The 15,801-nt window shown below is 60.4% G+C and overlaps 1 protein-coding gene across 1 annotated transcript in view; it reads right to left on the bottom strand.

Annotated features, from left to right (window-relative positions):
* Window positions 1–15,801, bottom strand: part of ADAMTS2 (ADAM metallopeptidase with thrombospondin type 1 motif 2) — a 294,248-nt gene that overhangs the window by 182,245 nt on the left and 96,202 nt on the right. The gene's annotated exons all lie outside the window — the stretch shown is intronic.

The following is a 15,801-nucleotide window of genomic DNA, read 5'->3' as shown; positions in this document are numbered from 1 at the left end:
CGGCTCCGAGCCGCCCTGAACCCACCGCCGCCCTCACGCGGGTCGAGACCCGGCCGGGCCTGGACGGAGCCTTCCACCCGCCCTCCGCTAATGCCCTGCAGATGCGCTTCCTCGCGGCCTCCAAGAAAAACACAGCGACCACAGATCTCTCCTCAGGGCATTGGAGCCGCCGCGAGGGGCTCTCTCAGCGTTCCCGAAGTGAAAACGCAGATTTCCTCTGAAGCGCCTCTCGGTTGGCTCCGAGGCGGCACTGGCGGCCGCCCCAGGCCGTGAGCCGGGCCTGAGGTCCCTGGCTGTCCCCACCACCCCGGGGGGCTGCTTGGCCCCGTTTCTGCAAAGCTCTTGAGCGAGCTGCCGACGTTTTGAAAATTAAGAGGTTTCACATAAAATCGAGATTTCCGGCTTCTCTTGAAAAAAAAATGGGAGTTCGGGAGGCAGCTGGCCTGTGTCTGCAGGTGGGGGTACAGGGAGCAGAGGGTAACGCCTCCTGCAGGCTGGCCCCACTCCCTCCCCGCCCACTCTCTGCGCACCTGCCCGTCTGTACCCCACGTGCCTTGGCATCCAACACCCACCACGGAACTATGATTGGCTACCACACGGGCGCCTGAGCCGAGGCTCCAGGAGAGGGTACAGGGTCTGCTCAGAGGTGCGCGGCACGGCCGGCCCAGCTCTGCCTCCTCTGAGCCTCGGAGCTGGGGCTGGGGTCTCTGTACCCCAGAAGCATGCTCCAGCCTGTGGGCTCCAGGTTGGACAGGCAAGGTCTATCAGGCCCTCACAGCCTGTCCCCTACCCTGAGCTCTTTTGTGCCACCCAACCAACCCTACGACCTGCTCTGAACCTTCAAGTGCCCCAGTCCCACTCCCGGCAGCCTACCGGGGGCTCGTGTCTGTGGCTTGGGGCCGTGGTAGCCCTGGTTCTTCGGTCCGTGGGACATCACGTGATCAGGCTGACCCTGCCACTCCATCTCTTAGAGCCCTTGGCTCCATCACCTGCCAAGGGCAAGCCCCTTTGTCCCTCCTGGTTTGGCAAGCCCCAAGGGAGCTGCACAAATACCGAGTGTGAGGAGGTGGAATGCAGGGCCCGTGGCATATTCCAGATCCCCCGACGCCAGCCAAGGAAGGGTTCAAGGCCCTGGGCAGCATTTCCTCCAGCTAGGAATCTCAGAGAGGGCGTCTTGGCCCGCTGCACCCCAAATGGCACCCCTGGAGAGAGGCCCTGACAAAGATCCAGACACACGGGGCCCTCACCGTCCTGAACCCTGGCAGAGGAGAGGCTTCCAGCAAGGGCCACCTTTTGTGTCTCTGCAGGGCTACTCGTTGCGTAGCCGAGGCCGGGATGGCAGGCCTGGCTGGGAGCAGTGGCGCGGATGGGAATGGGGTTCTCCAGCACCCTCTCTGCTGTGCCGGGCCCCTCCTCTCCATGCCCCCACGGCCACCCCTGGTCCAGGCCACAGCCGTCTCCTACCCAGCCCACCGCAGCGGTCTCCTGCCTACGCTCGCTTCTGCCCTTCTCTGCCACCTCCACGAAATCGGACTCTGCTGCTCTTCTACTTAGAGCAGCACCCTGCCCCCTGCACCAAGACACAGCCATGAGACCCAGAGGGATCTGGCCCTCCGGCCTCTGGGGCCCTCCCCTCTGCCTGGACCCCCGGCCAGGCCAGGGCTGCTCCCCTCAGCACGCTCACACTGTCCCCTGCCCCCTTCTTTGGTCGTAGCCCCAGTCCAAACTTCAGCTCTCAAGGCCGACCTCCGGCCCCCGAGAGATCACTTGGCGGCCCTGCCCGAGGAACGCACCATCCTCCCGGGGCTAAGCAGGGCACCAGGAGCTGCGCGAGGTCAGGGCTGTGTCCGCCTGGCCCCGCCTGCAGCAGAGCCTGGCTCAGAGCTGGGCCCTGACGGACACGCTCGGTGGCTTCCTGCTGGGTGAGCTGAATGAAGGAGGGAGTGAGGCCGAACAGCCCGTCTCGAGGTGCACGTGAGTCTAAGAAATGGCCTGATGGGCAATAAGCAGAGCACGCTGGGAGCAAGCAGCCAAAGCCTGCCTTCCCTGACCCACTTCCTCTATTTCTCCAGTCCAAAAGAATCCCCGGGCAGGAGTCTACTGCCTCCGGGATCCCGGATGGGCCACTGCCTGTGGCTCAGCTCTAACGGCTGAGCATCGTCTGTTAGAGTTACAGCATCGGATAGAGCTCCTCGCTCAACAGGCTTGCAACAGATACTCTCAAAAGAAGGTTAAATGGAGAACTTTTATAAAGCGCCCACCTGCCCCAAGCTTTGGCCTGGCAGGGAGGGCACCAGCATCTGCCAAGCCTCTTATTTCGGCCACTGTGCAGCGGCCAACGTCCTCGCCCTTGGAGACGGGGCCACAGCTCCGTGAGTCCCCAGGGGGCAAAGCAGAGAATCCCGGGAGGGAGATGGCTGGGACACTCTCCTCTGGGGTGATGTGCAGGACAGCCTATGTCACTGGCGGGGCCTGGGGCAAAATGGAAAGGCAGGGTCCCCCGTTCCAACGTCACAAAGCCTTCAAGGCAGAGCATGAGCGTGAAAGCAAGCACAGAGCCCTTCTGCGTCTCGTGACTGTGACACAGATTCCAGTCACAAGTGAAGAGGATCTCATGCCCTGTGGGGCAAATAAAGGCCCAGTGACCTCCTGTCGCCCCGTCGGGCCCACAGACCCAGCATTGGGTCCTCCTCCACAAAGCCAAGAATCTGCAGCCAGACTCCAAGGCACGACGTTGCAGCGCTGGAGCCGGGCTTTAGTGGCCAGCCTCAAACACATACAGCAACCTGCCAGGCTGGGCTCCTCTGGGAATGAGGTCCACGTGTCCAAGCTGCTGCACTCACTCCTTCTCTTGGTGGATATTTCATTACCAGTCGCGTGCCAGGCGCTCCACCTGCTGCTGGGAATTCTGGGGCGTGCAAAAGATGCTCCCCGTGGCTCATGTGTGGAGTGACCTTGAGAGGCTTTCTCACGCAGCGTCACTGGGACTCAGTTTCCGCCTCTATAAAATGAAGCTCGCGGCGCCACTGCTCGAAGTGACCGAGCACAGCCGGTCCTGAGCTCCTGGCAGGGGAACTAGAGCCTGCGAGGCGGTGTGTGAGATGGCCGGGTCTCGCCAGCCCAGCCTCTGCGGGTGGCACAGGAAGGCAGTGCACAGGGACTTGGGCAGTCCAGGGTGCCAGACCCGTTCCTGCCCGCACCCTGTAGCTGCAGCACTCAGACGACGGCCTTGCGTTCCACCGTGGCTCTGCAGCTCACTGGCTGTGCGAACGAAGCATTAGCCTTTCAGCACCTTGGTTTCCTCATCAGTGAAATGGGTGTGATGACGGCGCCAACCAACCCCAAAGGGCTGTCCCAGTGAGACCGTGTGCCCACAGGTCCAGGTGTGTGCCTGCACAGCTGAGGCCCCGGCAAACGCTTTGCCGCCTTCTTGCCTCTTGTTACTCTGGTTCCTGCAGGGGATGGCGGTAGCCCTGGGCCTCGGTTTCCTCACGTGCTTCTCGGGGCCCCTGGGAGGATTAAATGACACACCAATGCCGGGTGCCCGGCCCTGGGGCAGGTCCTTAAGCCACACGCACGTGGCCTGAAACGCTGTCTTGTCCCGTGCACGCAGGAGACGTACCACCCACAGACTCGGTGTGGGGAAAAAACAGGCTTTTGTGCCACTTGAACAAAACTGGAAAGCAAAGGGGAGCCCTGGCCTGGGGAACTGCTTTGTATCAACCTTGACGGCAAGTCGATACCTAAAAGAGATAAAGGGCTTATCCTGCCAAATGAGACCCCAGGAGAGAAACAGCTCAACTGGGGAGAGGAGACATGCCAAGTGAGCCAACGCAGGGGACATCTCTCACCCTCACCAGCCATCGAAGAAGTAAGAATTGAAGCCAGAAAGCAAAACCATCCACTGTGAAAGACCCCTTGACAGTGAGGATCGGGAGAAATCGGCAGCCACGGTGGGAAACCAGTTTGGCTCTGCCCGAGAGCGGGAAACCTGGATTCGATGACTCAGCCACTTGGCAGTTTCTCCCTGGACGGCTGCCTGCTGCCAGCGCTCCAGGGTGGAGGGGTCGGCTCAGGATGCTGTCCGCCAGATCAGCGACAGGTGCTTCGTCATGGGAGGAGAACCCCAGAGCAGCCGCCAGGATGTGCCCACAGCCAGATTCCAAGCAGGGAGAACTCTTATCACAGGGTGCCCTGCCGTGGGGCGAGAGGCTTGGCGGCAGGGGCCTGGGGCCCAGCTGGGTGGACAGCGGGTTCCCCTGAGGGTGGAGCACACACTGCCCACCACCTCTGACAGGTGCTGGCCGCCCATTCAGCTTCCCATCACTCCGACGGGTCCAGGGACCCCTCCCCAAAGTGGCTGATGGGGGAAGGAGGACCTGGCCTGCCCAAGAGGCAGGGACATAACACACAGTCACAGGGACCCCGGACCTTGCATGGCCCCCCCACAGGACTTCCCACAGAGCCAGGGCCTCGGCTTTTTCTGGAGTGAGAGGGGCTGCAAGACAACCCCAGGTCCTGGGTGCCTGGGAGGCCACATGTGGAGCCTCGTCTCCCTGCCCTGCGAGTCTCAGAGCTGAGGCTCGAAGCCTTCCGCCCTGGAGAAGCACCTCCCACCACCCTCCAAGCCAGGCAGAGGAAGGGGCACAGCTCTCGAGTCCCGATTCTGGCTTCCACACTTTGGCCTGGACAACCCGCCTGCCCGCTTCCCACAGGCAGCCCCACCTCACTCGGGGCAGGGTCACGAGCCACAGCCGTCCCACCTGCGGCTGCGGCTGAGGCTCAAAGCCCGGGGCTGACCTCGATTCTTTCCTCGTGCCCCCCCATCCTGTGAGCTCTGCCTCCAGACATGTTGGGGCAGTTTGAGATTATTTTATGAATCCCAGAAGAGAAAGAGTTTTCTATTCCTGTGGGTGTGATACCATTTGATTGCATTAAGTTCAGTCAAGGGCCCTTTGATTAGATTGCTTGAGAAGATCGATTTTGGGCTTTTGATTGTGATTCATGTTCGGTCTCTGCACTCTTTCTGGGTCTGATTAAAAACAGAGACACGGGAAAAGGGAGTCTCCATAGCACATTGATCCCGCCATGGGTTAGAAGACCAAAGGGTCGCGTAAGCACAAAGCCCTGAGAGACCCCACGATTGGCAGCAGAGGCCTGGGGAGAGACAAGCCCTCTGCCTGGTTGCTCACAGCTGAGCTCCGGGAGCTGGGGTTCGGGAAATGGGGAGCCCGGAGGGGAAGGCTGGGTCCTCGGCAGAGATCGGTGGCCCTCTTGCTTTGCCATGTGCTCAGACACCAGGACCAGCAGTAGCTGACCCTGGTAAGAAAGCACCTCTTATGGTGCCTTGAGTCGGACTTTTCACAGACTTGGAACTGTTAGCCTTTACCCCCAAATAAATCCCCCTTATGAAAGTCAGCCCATATCTGGTACTTTGCATCGGCAGCCCTTTGGCCAACTAAAACATGCCTCCTGCAGCTATCTGCTCCACTCCGTCTGCACACACGGCTGCCACCACCTCTCACTGGGACCACCCCATGGGCTTTCCTGCTCCCAGGCTCATTGCTCACCACTCAAAGCCCTCCAGAGGCTTCCCACTGCACCAGAGAATAAAACGCCAGCTGACACCATGACCTGCCAGACCCAGCGTAATCTAGCCCTTACCTACCCGTCTGATCCCACCTCCTCACTGTCTCTCTGGTATTTTCTCTGCTCCAGGCACCTGTGGCCTCCTTTCTGCCCTGGGAGCACACAGAGACCCCTCCTGCCACAGGGCATTTGCACATGCTGTTCCCATCATTCAGGTCCCAGGTCAACGGTCACCACCTCAGAGGGGGGTTCCCAATGACCCTACCTGGAGGGGATCCCCCCTTACCCCTTGCCCACCTCCTCTCTCACTCTACCCTTTGATCCTCTTTCACGTTGCCCACAGAGTTGAGCACTTTCTAAAACCATCTGCTTATTGTGCCACTCCCACTGGACCGAGAGCTCCAGCAGAACAGGTACTTGGAGGGGTTTGTTTGTTGCTGTACTCCCGGCACCTAATTCAGCCCCTAACATATGTACATAAGCAGTGAAAATCTGTTGGAGGAAGAAGGAAGGGAGGGAGGGAGGGATGGAGGGGATAACAAATGTGTAGAAGAGAGCCAGGTGCCCTCAGTTTCCCACCCAAGAAGCACAGTTACTATTGTCTTCATTCCTCCCATGATTTGGGGGAGCATCATGGCTTCACTGAGTCCTCCAAAGTACCCAGGCTCCTTTCCAGCCCAGCCCAGCCCGTCCCCGACCCCGGCACCAGCCCAGCTCCTAGGTGATTCTCCAGCAGATCTGGGCCCCAGGACTCCCTGCACGCCATTCCGTTCTCCCAGCTCGAACCCGGGCCCTGCCCTGGGGCTGGGTGTACCCCAACAGCCAGCCTGGGCAGCCTGTGAGAGGCTCTCTAGCAGGACTCCCACTGCCAGCTTCTCTTGGCCAGCCCCAGGTGCCCTCCCTGGACACTGCCCACACCCCAAGACCAAGCAAAGGGGGTGGCCAAGTCAAGAGCTCTGCAAGACACACCCCGGCACAAGAATCCAGCGCAATTTCCAAATCTGTGTGTGTCTGTGTCTGTGGGTGTGTGTGCATAAGAGACAGAGAGACACAGGGAGGGGAAATTAAAAGTTGAGCATGGGAGGGCGAGAAAATAGCCAGACGCCAATATTTCCACCTGATTGCGTGACCTTTTCCCGGCTCTGAGTTTCTTTGGGGCCAAGTACGCAGAGCTGCCTGGTATTCATTTCAAAGGGAAATGGGTTAAGAAAAATAGGAAATTTTTATAGAAAATGCTTCAGGCTCGGGGCTGGCTGGAGTGTTTGCTGACCTGCAGAGGAAGAATTCTGAGAGCAAACTGGGCCTGAGGTCAGAGACCTCTGGCTGGTGGGAATTGGCGGAGTTTGGATCTTGGGCGGGTTTCTGAGCTAGACCCGTCCTCCCTGCGTCTGGGGAGGCCTTCTGTGCACTGGATATTCCTGCAGTGCTCTCTGCAGCCCCCTCTCACCCCCCACAGGCCCCTTCCCCTGACGCTGGGACATGGCGCTCTTCCTTGCTGTCACATCCCCTCTGCATCCCCGAGAAGCCTCTGCCCGGGAGCCCCGCGTGGAAAGCCTGTCCCCTGTCCCCCATCGCGTCAGACAGTGGTAAGCAGGAAGCCCACACTTGCTTCACTGTTGTCCCACGGAGGCCCCCGGGCTGTGGAGGGAGCCTTAGCCACTGTGAGGATTTGGAAATGGATGGGTCCCCAGAAACACAAGCACTGAAACTGAATCTGCTTATCTGTGTGCCTGTTGTAAGCAGAACCTTTTGGTGAGGTTACCGCAGTTCGGCTGTGGCCCAGGATGGGTCTTAATCTTATTAGTAGCGTCCTTCAGAGGCAGAATGCAACTCAGAGAGAGAGAAAGCCGTGGGAAGCAAGAGGTGAAATTCCACAGAAGCCAGAAGAGAACAAGAGGCCAGGGGACGTCGCCCACGTGCTCTGCCACGTGACACGCTGGGGACCGCGCGTCGCTGGCAGCCGGCCCTGGAACACTGCAGTCCTTGGGAAGAAAGCATCGCCTTGATGACGACTTGCTTTGGATTTTTTCCTAACCTCAAAACCATGAGCCAGTAAATTCCCGTGGTCGAAGCCACCTCTTTGCAGAGTATTTGCTTGAGCAGTCCGGGAAACGAGAAACAGCCAGGCTGCCTGCCGGCAACCCGAGGGGCGCGCAGGGCCCCGCCGCTCCCAGGCAGGGGGGCTCGTGCATCGGACGCACCAATACCGCCGACACGGATGCTGCCCCTGGGGACATCGTGTCTCTCCCGGAAACTGTGCTGGGGACCTGGAAGGAGCAGGCACTCCGCGCTCACCATGGAGCCTCCTCTTCTTGGTCAGTAAACTCCAGACCTGCCCACGATCAGAACAGACCACAGCTTCGTTCCCGAGCCACGGGTGTGAGGCCTGGTGACCACGTGCCGGTTCCTCGGAGAAGCGTCCGCAGCACAACTCCAAGAGCAGGAAAGAGGCCACCAGCGAGTCGTGTCTGGGGAAGGGAGCGTGGAGCAGAAGGGGGGCAAGACAAACGATGCCGGAGTCACAAGGACCTAAGACAGCACACAGGGCACAGGCTCCGTGCTGAGGAGAAGGTGACAGTTATGTCACTGAATTCCGACAGGCTCTTCTAAAATTACACCGGCTTAACAGATGTGGAAACTGAGACACGGAGGCACTGGGTAAGTTGCCCAGAGTCCCATGGTCAGATGGGGGTGCCATCAGGCAGGCTGACCGCCAAGCAGGCACCCTTGACCGCTACACTAAACTGTGGCCCGTGCCGGAGGGCAGGCGGGGGCCTCCGGGCCACCGGCCGAGCTGAAGTGTGTCCTTGCAGTGGCCAACCTGAGACGGCTCCTCCAAGAGCCGCAGGTCTCTTGCCCCTGAGTTGGGGCTGCAGGCAAGTCAGGGTCCAGGCCACGGTGCCCTGGATCCCGCCCTGTGTTCACGGCACTCCACGGAAAAGCCAGGCCCTGCTGGGCCACGTTCTCGCTGGCTGATTCCACTCCTGGATCATGTCCCATACAAAAGAGGAAAGGAACAAGGGCAGGCAACTGATACCTCAAAAATAAATAAACAAATAAAAAACCAATCAATCGAGCCATCCACCGCAGGAGGGAACCCAAGCCTAGGGCCTGTCACTGCTGGCCAGGCGGGTGACAACTGCGGCGTGAGGGTTGGAGGTCCACCTTGGCAGCTCTGCCACCCCAGGAGGAAGGAGACCTGAGCCCTTGCCCTGGGTGCAAGCATCACCTCTGCCTGGAGTCCAGGGGCCAGAAAGCACCCACCAGACCAGGGTCCCCGAGCCACAGACCCCAAGCAGCCATCCCCCCCCCAGCTCAACCAGAAGCTCTAAAACCACCCTCCCCGTGTCCCAGCCCAGGAAGCTCCAGGCCTCCACATGCTTTCCCAGCACAGCTCCCTCCCAGCCTTCGAGGGGTGGGGCCCCGCCCCTGTGCTGGTGCCTCTAACAGCCGTCCACGGGCACAGGCCACGGGGCAAGCAGGGGCGCCACGGCCTCTGCCAAGGGAGCACTGAGCTCTGAAACAGGCCTGGCAGAACCAGAGGTCAGCCGCTCCGAGTTTCACAGCCCTTTGTCCTCCTCTGAGTCCTACAGGTCCCCTGAGTGACGGGCACAAGCCTGGCAGTGGAAGGCAAAGGAGGAGCCTCTGGGAATCCGGCCACCACGGGGCCGCGCTTTCGGCCGCAGCTCGGCGAGCAGGCAGCTCTGGCCCGAGAGGGCATGGGGCTGAGTTCGGGCGCGGGAGGGCCCCGGCGAGCAGCTCAGGAAACGCCTGGGTTAGGAGAAGTTGAGAGAGGTCCTGGCACTCACGCACCAGCTGAGGCCTCTCCTGGGACCACGTCTGGGGACTCCAGCCCTGCAAGGCTATGAGGCAGAGAGACATCGTGACGGGCTGAATAATGCACACACGCACATCCCCAGGGGGTCCACGTCCTTATTCCCGGAAACTGGGAAGGTTCCCATATATGGGAAAAGGGACTTTGCAGATCAGATGAGGTTAAAGATCTTGGGATGGGGAGAATATTCTGGATTATCCACATGGGCCCTAAATGTAATCACAACCATCCTTAAAAGAGGAAGATTTGACAGGGGTGAGGAGAAAGGGATGGGACCACGGAGGCAGAGACGGGAATGAAACAGGAATGAGCCAAGGAATGCCAGGAACCACCAGAATCCGGAAGAGGCAGGAAAACAGATTCTCCCCCCCGAAGTCTTCAGCAGGAACCAACCCTGCTGACGCTTCGGTTTTTAGCCCCTTTAGACTCCTTTCAGACTTCTAACTGAAAGAGAGTTAATGTGTGTAGCTTAAAATCACCAAGCTTGCAATCACTTGTTACAGCAGCAAGAAGAAACTAATACAGACACGACTGCTGCAGGGTAGAAGGCCTCTCTGATCTAGCTTTCAGCAAGCTTGTCCCCTCCTCCCCCACACACACTGGGCTTCACAACCACTCTGTCACCAAAGCTCTAGTGATCCACCTGTGGCTAACAGAGCCTTGGCCGTGTCCCCAACCCATAGCCTGTTTGACCAAAGCTCTGCTGTCTCTGCCACACACGACTGCCCGGCACACTCCAATGGCCTCCCCACCTCCTGTGTCTTCCTTGTGCCACAGAGGCAGTGAACTTGCTAACACACCAAGACCCTCCCGTGGCTGCCCCTACCTGCAGGATGCCACCCGAGCCCAGGGACCTGGGCCTCTGAAAGCCTCGATGCCGTAGGCACTGCGGCGCTCCCAGCACCGGTTCTGCCCTCCTGGCCCCTCACGGGCACCATGAGCTCTCATTCCCAGGGCAGCCCCTGCCTGGGAGACTGGCAGCCTGGAAAACCCCTACCCGGCTCAAGGCAAAGGAATGCAGTAGAGACAGAAGAGCAGGTGGGGGGGAAAGAGGCCTCCTGGTGAGGAAGGCTGGGGGGCAGCCAGGTCAGGACTCGCAGGCTAGACCTGGCTGGCCACAGGAGGCACCTTCAGCCACCTGCGCCCTGCCCTCGCACTGCTCGGCCGGCTCTCCTTGGCAGCAGCAGGGCCGGGCAGCAACCCGAGGGCTGGCGTGGCTCTCTGCCACGTCAGGGAGGACGCTGTAGTCTGATAGCAGAGGGCAGAGGCTTGGCACCGGCCACTTCCGAGGAGGAGGCAGCCAAGGTCACTGGCACACAGGTCGTGTGACTGCGCTCCCTTGGGCTGGGCTCCTCCACCGGCGGAGGGCAGCCCCGGGGACGGGGGGGCGGGTCACGTGGAGAGCGGGCTCAGAAACCACCTGCCTCGTTCTCGGGAGCGCACTGTGGCCAAAGGGACAGGGCCCTCCTTTGTTCTCCTGTTGTGCCCAGGGGACACGGGGGAGCCCCGGGAGCAGCTGAGGACGTTTCCACACTGCATCTCACCTAGCACGGGGGCCCTGTGCTTTCTTTGGCCCATAGGGTATTTTCCAGAAATTTGAAGCAATGTTTTAGAATCAGGAGGGTTCCCGTAAAAATTGATTGCCTGGGTGCTGCTGACAAGAGGAGGATCTGGCTGCCCTCAGCCCACCTTTCCACCAGGACGCAGCCAGCGGCTCTGAAGAGGGGCCAGCCCTCGGGCAGGGGTCTCCAGCCTGCCCTGCGCTCACGGAGGGGCCAGGGCCGCCACCCACACACAGCTGACTTTCTTGGAGCAGAAACGTCGTCTCTGTGCAAGTCTACATCCCAAGCAGGGAAATGACAGCCAAGCCTCTAGGAAGGGTGTAATTAACGATTGGTCTCGCCTTCAGCCAGCCATACTTAGTAGCACTGCCAGTGGGGACCCCGGCAGGCCCCAGGGTTTGCAGCCCCCGTGTCGGGACAACAGGCCCTTCTGCAAATCGCCTTGTGTGTCTGATAGAAACAGGAGACTCCCTGTGGACCTTCTGCCCAGCACATGACCCGGGAAGCTTTCCCAATCTATGGAGAAGGTCCTGGAATCCCACAGTCAGCCCATTCGCATGTTCAGACAACCAGCTCTCAGTGCCAACCGCCAGACCAGCTGCCCCAGGCACGTGTTCTTGTCTCTCCCTGAGCTCCGCATCTGAGGCACTGCCAGGCTGAGACTGGGGCTATAAGAGAGAGAGCCCCCCATGCCTCAGACGCGAGAGCCCAACGGAAGGAAATGGGCAGGGGGCCTGCCCGGTCTCGGTCTGAGCACTGTCCCCAGAGCAGGGGAGTGGGGTGCCTGCCATGCCACGGACCCCTCACCAGGGGCTCTGTGGTGCCGTGATGAAGTATGGCCCGTCCACAGCACGGCCAGCCACATTCGGGTGGGCTCCTGCACCTCCAATTAGCGGTCCCCAAAGAGATCAGAGCTTAGTCCCTGGAATCTGAAAATGCAGCCTTCTATGGCACAAATAGAGCTCTGCAGAGGTGATGAAGGTAAGGCTCCCGAGAGGGAAGATGGCCCTGGGTTATCCATATGGCCCCACCTGCCATCACAAGTGTCCCCCTAAGAGGGAGCCTGAGGGGGATTTGATGCACACAGAAGAGGCGGCGGCCAGGCGGACACGGGGGCAGAGATGGTGTGATGGTTTGATGCTCAATGGGCCCCAGAAAATCAGGTCCTTATAGCTAATCCTCTCCTGTGGGTGCAATCTTTTGTAGGTGGGACCTTTTTGATTAGATCACTTTGTAGGCGTGACCCAGGGTGGATCTTAATCCTCTTCCTGGAGTCCTTTAGAAACGGGATGCTACAGAGAGACACAGAGAGAAAATGCCACTGAAGGAGAGAGAAAGCCCCTGAAGCAGGAAGCTGATGCAATGAGAACCGGAGGAGAAGGGAGAGACCGGAAGATGCCGCCATCGTGCCCTGCCATGTGACAGGAGTCCAGGATCGCCAGCAGCTGGTCTTTGGGGAGAAAAACATCCCCTGATGAAGCTTTGGTCTGGACATTGTCACAGCCTTGGAACAGGTAAGCTTAAAAGTTAACAAGTCCCCACTGTAAAAGCCAACCCATTTTCTAGTCTATTGTTTTCTCCAGCTTGTAACTAAAATAGATGGATACCTGGGTCCAGTTCTGGCTCCAGAGAGGGCAGAAAATGGGGACTTGGGGTGCCCGGCCCCGGGAGCCCTGGGACCTGCCTCCCCCAGCCCTCCCCCAACGACAGCCCTATGCCCCAGCCTCAGAATTCTGGCCTCCCTCTCACCTGTACTCCCGGGCCCAGGAGAGCTAAGCAGAGCTGAGCAGAAACTCTTCTGCAGACGCCAGCCTGGCCAGTGAGGACAGCAAAGGGTCCCGCCTCACTCCTTCAACCCCTTGTCCACCCTTGATGCCCGTGCCAGGGCCCGAAGTAGACACTGCTGTGTGCTCATTTCCCAGCGAAGCCACCCAACCCTGAGCTGCCACCACGAAGAAATGTCAGAGAGCTTCATTTTCCACCCACGGCCCCTGGTGACCTGCAGCCCAGGGCCTGATCTCAGTTGGCAGAGGCTCTTGGTGAAAATGATTCTCTTAGGCTTGGTGAGGGCCCCAAAACACCCAGGACAGCGCGTCCCAGGGTCCTTCAAGAGGAGCCTGAGTGGGCTGCAGCCATCCCCAGAGACACACACAGCAAGACAAGGAAGGCCCAGCCAGACCCCAGCTCGCCAGGTTGTGGGCCCAGCAGGACTTTCCCCTTCCCGGGGGACCCCAACAGGTGTTACCCCATTCATAAGTAAGAGGGAGGTTTCTCACTGGCTTCCAGAAGGTTCCTCGGGGGGAGGCCAGAGGGAGCCTCCAGCTGGCACCTTCCACCTCCTTGGCCAGAGGCACAGAGAGCTCAGGGCTCCCGCGAGAAGCCCCCTGGTGAAGGGTCCCCCGGCTTCAAATAATAATAATCACAGTTACAAACCCGAGAAGCTCTGCAAGGAGCCACCTCGAACGCCTGTGCCAGCTGCAGGCTCTGGGGCTCTGTGCCCCAGCAGGCGGGGTGCCTATCTGGGACAGAGTGCAGAAATGTATCTAGCCAGGGCACGGCTCTTACTTATCTCCCGGTTGCCACTCCAGGCCCTGGCAAGGCCCAGGCTGATGGAAAGCTGGACCAGCTGAGGTCCCCACGGGGCCTCGGCCCAGTCCTGGCATAAAATGCACCGGCTCGCCTGCAGCCAGTGAGCCCAGCTAGGCCCTGGGGCAGGTGGGCAAAAAAAACCAGGCAGAGGCAGGGAGACAAGTACTCTGTGTGGACCCGAGTTGCCCAAGCAGAGTCATAGGGACGACAGACAGGGATGACGGAGAAAGCAGGCTTGGCTCATCCCGGAAACCGGGACCCGTGGCCGAAGCCCACAGCCTGAGGCGCAGAGCCCACAGCCCCACAGCCCAGCCTACAGCTCGGCTCAGGCTCACCTCGGCCCCATAGCCGATTAGGTGCACCCCACTTCCAATCCAGCCTCACCCCGACCATGGAGCAGGCCTCACATTGCATCTTCTAAGGCCAATGGCTCCTTCTGTATTTCCAGTTCCCTTCCTGCATTCAACAAAGACAGGCGGACAGGGGGAAAAGGGGAGAGAGGGAGGGGTGATTCAAAGGAGGATGCCAGAACACCAGCAGAAAACGTGTCAAGGCTGGCGGGGTCACAGAGGAAGGGCTGCCACATTCAGAAAGATAGGCACTGCCTGGAATTTGGAATCAGAGTCACAGCCAGGGACGCCCTGACCAGCCCCACTCTACAGGCTCTCCCCTCCCCCCCCCATCCAGGAGCCAGCCAGGGCCCCCCAGAACCACCCTGAAGCTTCTGGCAGAGTCCAGCCCAAAAGAAGCACAAAGGTCCAAGCATAGATGGGCTCTTCTCGTGAGCAAAAAGCAGGTCCTCACTGCCCTGTTTCCGACTACACTCGACAGAGACAAGAGCAGGTGTCCGAAGCCCCAAACTTGCCCGAGGTTGGACTGGCTAACGAGGAGAAACCGGGAGCCCCACGTCTTGTTCCCATCCTGCAGGGTTGCTCTGCGTCACTCCCCCTGCAGAAAAGCCCAGGATGCTAAAGCAGCGTGAGTGGCAGTGGCTGGGGAAGGCCCAGGCAGGACCGGTGGGTGGGTACCAGCAAATGAATCAGCAAGGAAGAGATGGGGCTGGGCACCCGAGAATCCCTGATGGAACCGTTCCCTCGCCAAGATACCCGACACCAGTTCCTGAAATTAGAATGGTGCCCTTGCCAGGATGCACCCAAGCTAGGAAGTCAGAGAAACCTAAAATACACCAGTGAGGGTTTCTTCGGAGCGATGGGAAAGTCCAGGCCCGGCCCGGAGTCCCCAGGGAAGTCCCCGTAAGCCTGCAGAGGCGCCCTGTCTCCCAGACCTCGTGCCGGGCAGCAGCCGCCTGCGGGGACTCTCCCCGTCGGGCATCCAGCACGGGGGGCCACGGCAGGGCTCCCAGCTGCCCGCCTTGGGAGAGCCGGGCCTTCCTGCAGATGCTCAGGTGTGCCTCGCCTCCCCAGCACCCCCTGCAAACCAAACCCTCCTTCCAGAAAGCAGAAACCCGGTGACCCCGAGGCCCGCTGGGACCCCGTCCGATGCTGACCCTGCCCTTGCCGGTCCCAAGACCTGAAAGCTGGAGCACGCTGGGGGCGGGCTGCCATGTGGGGTCCGTGCCTCCTGGGGGCTCTGAGAGGTGACAGCCGGAGGGGCGGTCCTGAGCCCAGTGTGCACTTTCATGCTACGTCGAGAAAGACAACCGTGCGCGTCTGGCGGAGAACGCCAGGGTGGCCGGGAGCCCCTCCGGGGTCTTTGTGCCCCCCTTGTCTCTCCTTGTCTCTCCCAGGGTCTGACTCCACCAGCACCCCGGTGGCAGGGGGAGGGGACAGGTCTGAGACAGGCACTGTGGCAGCGAATACGGCAGCAGAGAGGCAGGGTGAGAACGGCTGTCGAGGACGAGGCGGCAGGAGGTGGCTTCTCGGAGGCACAGATTCAGGGCGCGTGGCGGGGGACGAAGAGACAGGCCTGGCCTGGGCATCTCCTGCCCCTTTCTACTTGTGCCCTCCAGGCAACAGGAGGTGGACCCGCTGCCCGCCCCTGCCCCCAGGCCTCTACGCAGGCCCCCGGGCTGCAGGCAGTGCAGGCACATGCACCCGGAGCAGAGCACCCTGCCCCAGCTTCCCAGCCCCCCACAGTGCCAAGTGGTCAGCCGGGCCCCCACCACCACCTCCTGGGATCAGGCCTGCAGAAGGCGTGCCCAGGTACCCCCGGAGGATACCCCTGGGGGCCCCAGGACCCCAAACCCCAGGGCTCACTGGGCAGCCC

The sequence above is a fragment of the Dasypus novemcinctus genome, chromosome 2 (assembly GCF_030445035.2).
Source record: "Dasypus novemcinctus isolate mDasNov1 chromosome 2, mDasNov1.1.hap2, whole genome shotgun sequence".
Taxonomy (NCBI): Eukaryota; Metazoa; Chordata; class Mammalia; order Cingulata; family Dasypodidae; genus Dasypus; species Dasypus novemcinctus.
This window is presented reverse-complemented; position numbering and strand designations above follow the sequence as displayed.